Genomic DNA, 7,707 nt, shown 5'->3' on the forward strand with positions numbered 1-7,707 from the left:
GTATCTATGTATTTCAGAAGTAGGAATTATGGTAGGGCATGCCATTTTGAAATTCAGATCTACCACATCAGGAAATATAAGAAGGATTTGTAATCTATTTTACTCTGTACCATTTTCCCCCAGATTTCATATTTGCAAATATTGCAAATATTCAATTTGCAAATATGCAAAAAAATTGAATGCTACTTTCAGTTTTTAAGAATAATAAAGTTCTGATGGTAGAATGCCAGATTAGAGTTTGTTTTGTAGAGAAATATAAACGTAGTAAGTTTTTGGTACTTTGTAAACTTAAAGTTACCACAAGATAGTAATAAGGCTGCTAGAACTTTTCTATTTTCTGCCTTTTATCTTAAGTAGGAAAATTAAAATAATAGAATTCCTGCAAGAAGTTGGAGAAGGTACAGTCCTTCATGTCACCTTCAGACCTAGTGATCCCACTATTAGGCATACACTTAAAGAAGTACAAAGTAGAAAGGTTTCAGTATATTTTTAGTAGCCCTTTGTGTAATAGCAGAAAACTAGAACCAAAGATGTTCATCAATTAGGGAGTTGCCAAACAAATTATGATAGATGAATGTAATGGGCTATTAACATAAGAAATAATACAAGGAATTCAAAGAAGGATGAAAAGATATGAACTGATGCAAAGTGAAATAAATAGAACCAGGAAACAGCATATGCAATGACTACAACTATGCAAATAGAAAATCCAGACAAAAGAAATCAAAACTGAACATTAATTATTAATAACCCAGCTTGGCCCAGAAAAAGAGATAAGAAAATGGGCCACCCACCTTTCTTTGGAGAGGTAGAAACTATGGATGCTGAAAACAGTCAGGCTTATTAGTTAATGGGCTGGTTAGTATTTCAAAACTTTTAAAATTTCATTTTTATTCTCTGTTATAAGGGATGGCTCTCTAAGGGAAATGAGAGGGATAGCCTGGGAAATGAAGGTAATGTAAAAACAAAAGAAAGTAGTAAAAATTTTTAAAGAAATAATAGCTTAGTGGATAGAATTCAAGATTTTGAGTCAGGAAGTGGTTCAGTCATTTCAGTCATATCCAGCTGGTCATGACCCCATTTGGGGTTTTCTTGGTAAAGATGCTGGAATAGTTTGCCATTTCCTTCTCCAGCTCATTTTACAGTTAAGGAAACTGAGGCAAACACGGCTAAATGACTTGTCCAGGGTCATACAGCTAGTAAGTGTCTGAGACCAGATTTGAACCCAGGAAAGTTTCTATCACATCAAGCCAACTGAGTGAACTCAGTACTCAGATATAGTGAAATAAAGAAAAACAACAACAAAAAGCAGTACAATAATAATCATCAACCCACTCCCAATATCCATTTAATCATCAAATTTCATCTTGGAATTCAGATGTCCTATATAGTTGTCTGGTTTCTGGAACATCTTTTCTTGGGGCAATCTGGAAAATGCCTTCTCCTCAAAGGCAACTCTTCAGTAGAATTGTTTTTCTGGTTCCAAGTTACTTGGAGAGATTCCTCAGCTGTTTCTGCTAAAAAATCTTTTACAAAACAGATCTCAATACAAGTTGGCACAGCTTCTCAGATTTTCCTTTTCTAATTCCAATTCCTTTAGGAGGATCAGACACTATTAAAGATTCAATCCTATATGTGAAAACATAAGTAACAACACTCTTGCAGGTAGAAACTTTTCACCCCTTAGGTTCAATGGTTACACAAAGGAATTTACTTATAAGAGGCTGACTTTACTCCAGTTATAATAAGAGGACTTGGGAGGATACTCAAGTAATTAATTCCAAAACAGTGCATGTGAAATAAGTTGTTTATAATTAAATATGTTTGTACTACAGAACACATAGTACAAACAAGTGTTATTTCCATATTAGTCATAAACTTGAATGAAATTGACTTTTCCACTAATGTAACACATATTCCATGAGTTACATCTCTCTAAGAAACTGACTACACTAAAATTCTCCTACCAATCCCAACTGAAGATGTTTCTAACTTAGTTTCAATAATTAATAGAATAACAGCTAGGTCTCACAACCAGTAGTATCAATACCCAATCATTCGTACATCACTTTGAAACATTGAAGGACCTTATTTCATATAGATAGATATACATATATATACATATATATATATATACACATATATACACACACACATTGTATGAATATACATACACACATACATATACATACACACACACAACGGGCAGATAACTAAGCCTAACTCAGTAAAAGTTGTTTAGGATATAGAAAGGACTTAATTCTAGGTTGAATAGCTCAGATCTTACACACCATTATGGTAGCTCAGATGTATCCCAGGCTTAGTCAATGAGATAATGATATAACACCATGCTTGCATCTTTGTTTCACAACCTTTATCTTTGTCTAATTTCTATATTATTCAGAAAGGACAAGCTATTTCAGGGATTTAATCTTACAGGCACAAACATTAGCAGGCAGATAACAAGCCCAAGTGCTAATTTACGTAGTTGTTTGGGATATGGAATGACTACACATTCAGATTGAAAATAGCAAGAACTTATTTACTTGCATTGTACCCATGTCTTCTACTGACCATTTGCTTAGATTATAGAAATCCACTTTGAAAGGAAAAAGCAGGGACGTGATTATAACAGCATCAAACTGGTCCTTGACAACTCAACACATATACAACTGGATAAAGGATCTATAAAGGATCTTTAGCTCTGTTTGATTTCCAGTATGAGTCACAGTTTGACAGCCAACCATACAGTAACAATTCCATCTCATAGCCAGATTCAGGAATAGGCAGGTGGGAAACATTCCTATTCAAAGGAACACAATGGGGAAACAGAGTCAGGAGGATCCTACCTTAGGCTAATGCCAAGATTGTCCTCTCAGCTTTCTCTCAGATACAAACCACCTATAACAGCTCAGGATCACATTCCCTCTGAGTAGTTTGTGACATTTCTCTTGAATGGTGGATTACTGACTTAATGATCCATCAGATAACCATACCTGAAATCAGACCTCAAAAAAAAATCAGTTACAGTCCCACAAGCTTTTACCTCAAACAGCAAATTTCACTAATCACAGCTTAGGGTTAGATACAATTATTTTTCCTTTCATGGAGTTACAATGAGCAAAAAAAGTTTACCAGGACTCGAACATATACAAGAGATTTCACTTAACATCTTTTACTTGTTTTTCTTTTCTTCTCAAGTTTAAATTTGTTCTGGTATAAAGACCCATCATTAGGAATCATTTCTATATTATACACAAACTGCCAGTTTCATTGTTTAGGAACTTTATAACCCAAACAAACTCTTTTTTCCCAGGGCTGATGACCTTGCCCACACAGATGGTTTCCAAGAACCTATACCCTGGCACAAATGAATGACCTGACATAAAGATTATCAAGTATGCAAGGATGCAATTGTCAGACACAAGGATAATTCTGGTTGTGGTGAGCACCAGGTCTCCTATGGCTCCCATTTTACCTTTTGGGATATACTCTCATAGTGATTTTTATACAGGGTGAGGAACCTGCCAGGTCTGAGGAGGGCCTGAACCCCCTATGCTAGGAGCTTTCCGATTCTGGGGTGCCTGCTAAGTGCTGGGTCACTGGTACATAAAGCCTTCCAATATAGTGTACTTAAATCAAAGAAATGTTTGTATTCTACCTAACTGTAAGGCAAGGCCTATTGTCCATTAAATCTCTACTTTTCTTGTGGCTTGAATTTCCAGCTGTGTCACAACCCAGGGACTACCCCACGATCTCCCTTTCAAATTCTATCTATCTGCTCAAACATTGGTAATGTGGCAAGCCTAGCCATAGCCTATCATCACAGCTGATCATCTGGAAAGGGTGAGGGATAATAGCCCAAGGCCCCACAGCTATCTCTGTGGTGTCAAGAGAAAATGGGAAAGGCTTCCAGCAAATTTATGGGAGTCGGGGAGGCCATAGCCAACAGTCACACCAGATGGCCAAGCATGGATAGGTTGCAGTATGCTTCATTGGTAGAAACAACTAAATGAATGAGATCACAGGTCCATTTGAGTGTTTGAATATCTCTCCTCTGGGATGTGCAGTGTTGGATTTCACTTGATCTAACTATTCCTGCCAGCTACAGCCCTACATGTTTTCTCCCTTTCTCCGTTAAACTCTTTGAGAAAGCTAACTACACTCAGTTTCTCCACTTCTCCTTTCACTGTCTTCCAAACCTCTTGCAATCTGGCTTTTTGACTTTATCATTCAAGAAGTCAACAAACCTTTATTAAGTGCTTATCATATGCCAGGCACTGTGCTAAGTACTTGGGATAGAAAGGCAGAAGATAGACCCTGCCCTCAAGGAGTTCACATTCTAATGGGGGAGACACTATGCACACACAAAAGATAGATAAATACATATATGCATACATACTGATATATAGAAATTTGGGAGTAGGATGGGATGAGAACCAGGAAAATCCCTTTTCAGAAGAGAGGATCTGAGCTGAGTCTTAAAGGAGGGAGAGATAAGGAAGGAGAGCATTCTAGGCATGAGGCACAACAGCCAATGAAAAGGTGTGGAGGTGGGAAATGCAGGTTCTTGTGCATGGAACATGAGGAAGGGAAAAAAGTATAAGAATGGAAAGTAAATAGGGACTAGGCTTAAATGCCAATCATGGAGGTAATAAAGAGTCACCAAAATGTATTGAATAGGGGAACCACATAGTCAGACCTGTGCTTTAGAAAGATTAATTTAATAGCTGAATGGAGAATGGACTGGCATAGGCAGAGACCTGGGACAGGGGACCAACCAAATTACATACAACAATTATAATAATCTAAGAATGAGTGATGAGAGCCTGCAGCAAGGTGGAGGCTATGTCAGAGGTGAGAAGAGGATGTACAAAAAACGTTGCAAAGGTTAAAAAGGACAGGAATTGGCAACAGATTGGATATGTGGAGTGACTGGGGAGTTGAGGATGACACCTAGGTTGTGATCCTGGGTTATTGGGAACGATGGTGCCCTTGACAGTAATAGAGAAACTGGGAAGAGGGAAATGGGGGTGGAGAGGAAGGGGGAGGGCTCGGATATGTCAATATAAACATGAAAGGGAAAAATCAAATAGGTTTTTTCAGTAGAAGTGGTGCCACTTACTGATTATGACCTCATAAATATCTCTCCAGAGGATGTGATCTTTTTTTAATTTTTTTCACTTTTCTCATCTTTCTTTGAGCCAAAAGATTCATCCTCCCTCTTATGGACAATGGAAAAGGTTTTCAAATAAAGTTATTGTTTTAGCATCGACTTTCCCACTCTGACCTTTTCTACCAAAGGAAATATTCCTTCTGTACCAAAAGGAAAAGAAACATTTAATATTTATAGGATCTTTAATAATAATAATAATAAATATATATTATATATAGCATTTACTATGTATTAAGTATTATACTAAGTGCTTTACAATTATTATTTCATTTGATTCTCACAACAAACCTGGGGACAGGTACTATTATTATCTTCATTTTACAGATGAGGAAAATGAGGCAGAGATTAAGTGACTTGCCCAGGGTCACACAGCTACTAAGTGTTGGAGGTGGGATTTGAACTCAGGTCTTCTGACTCCAAGCAAAGCACTCTCTCCACTATGCCACCTAGTTGCCTCTAAATAAATGTTTAATTCCTTTGCAAACCAAAAAAAAAATTTTTTTAAGTATTAACACACATAGTGCTTAAACTAAATATTCTGTTAGCATATGTGGGCACTTGACTTGTATGAGCAAGTTCACATGGTGGTGAGAAGAAGTGATATAAGCTCTCAAGGTTTCTCTTAAGAACTTTAGAATTGATTGTGTGACATGGGAGACACTGGCACAGGACCAGTGGCATGGCATGCCCACATCAGTGAAGGTGCTATGCTCTATGCTCTATGAACAAAGTAGAATTGAAGACATAAGATGTGCAAGTTTAGAGAATCCACTCCAAATGTTCACACTATTTGTGCCCGACCTGTGGTAGAGCATTCCCAGCTCTTATTGGTTTGATTAGCAACAGTCAGATATGTAACATAGTGATGTCATTTTGATCCTCTTCAGAGAATGAAGGACAATAACCAAATGTTAGCATACAATATTTATTCAACAAAACATTTAATAAATACCCTACTATATTGTGAAAGATATAAAGACAATAAAGACATGGTCCCTGCCCTCAAAAAGCTTATCATCAAACATAGGGAACTTCAAAGAATTTGAGAATTAGGCAGACATTGAATCCAACCGATACCCAACTAGGGGTCAATCAGTCTCTTCTTGAAGACCTCTAAAAAAGGGAACCTCACCAGCTCATGAGACAGCACATTTCACTTTTGGATAGCTTAAATTATCAGAGCACTCTTCCTGACATCAAACCAATTTTTGCCTCTTTTTGAGCCTGGGATATGGGAAAGGATGATGATGTAATAGGGAAGTTCTGAATGGGAGAAGATCTGAGGGGAAAGATACTGGGTTGTTTTGAACATGTTGAGTTTTAAGATGACTATGGGATATCCAGTTCAAAACAAGAAGTTTGAGCCTGCCTAGTTGTGAGACTGGAAGTCAGTAGAAATTAGGGTTGTATAAATGAATCTGAGAACTATCAGCATAGAAATGATATCTGAATCTATGGGAGTTGATGAAATCAACATGTGACATAGTATAGAGGGGGAAGAGAAGAGAGCCCAGGGCAAAGTCCTGTAGGGCACTAACAGTTAGTGGGCATGACCTGGATGAAAATCTAGCAAAGGAGACTGAGAAAGAACAGTCAGATGGGGGGGTGGGGAAAGAGACAGACAGACAGACAAAGAGAGACAGAGAGATCAGAAAAACCTAGACAGAAGACAGTTATCAAGGAGAAGAGAATCATCAATAATGTCAAAGGAGGCAGAGAGGTCAAGAGGGATGAGGACTGATAAAAGGCCAGTTAGATTTGGCAATTAAGAGATCGACAGTAACTTTGGATAGGGCAGTTTTGATTGAATGAAGAGGTTGAGAAGCTAGACTTCAGAGAATTAAAAAGAGAGTGAGAGGGGAGGAAGTGGAGGAGACACCTATTATAGACAGTCATCTCAAGCAGTTTAGCCATGAAAGAGAGGAGAGATATGAGATAATAGATATCAGAGATGAATGGTTTGAGTGAGGGTTTTTTGAGATGGAGTAGACACAGACAAATCTGTAAGCATTAGGGAAGCAGCCAGTAAACAGGGAAGGAGCCCAGATAAATGAGAAAGTGGGGATGACAGGGAAACCTCTCCAGAAGACTGTACAGAATGGGATCACTGGGCATGTAGAGAAGTTTGTCTTGGCAAGAAGAAGGACCCCTTCTTCATTGGAGGAAAGGGTGAAGGAGGGTGATAAGAAGGTATATGGGAGATAGGAGATGAGGAGAAAGAGAGAAAGGGAGCTTTTGGCAAATAGCCTTAACTTTTTTCATTAAAATATGAGGGAAAGCTATCAGCTGAGAGTGTGAGGGAAGGGAGAACCAATAGAGGTTTGATGAGGATTGACAAGGTTTAGAAGAGCTGCTGAGGTGAGTGGGATGCTGAGTTAAATAGAGGCCTATTTGAGTATATTGAACAGACATGTGTAGTGGACTCAGCACAGTGTAATGAATTATTCCACCTTTGTTCAGCAGCACGTGTGTAGGTATAAAGGCATATAGTGGAAGAAATCTAAAGTGGAGCCTTGGCAAGGCAAGATCAG

This window comes from Vombatus ursinus, unplaced genomic scaffold, assembly GCF_900497805.2.
Source record: "Vombatus ursinus unplaced genomic scaffold, bare-nosed wombat genome assembly UNPS02005659.1, whole genome shotgun sequence".
Taxonomy (NCBI): Eukaryota; Metazoa; Chordata; class Mammalia; order Diprotodontia; family Vombatidae; genus Vombatus; species Vombatus ursinus.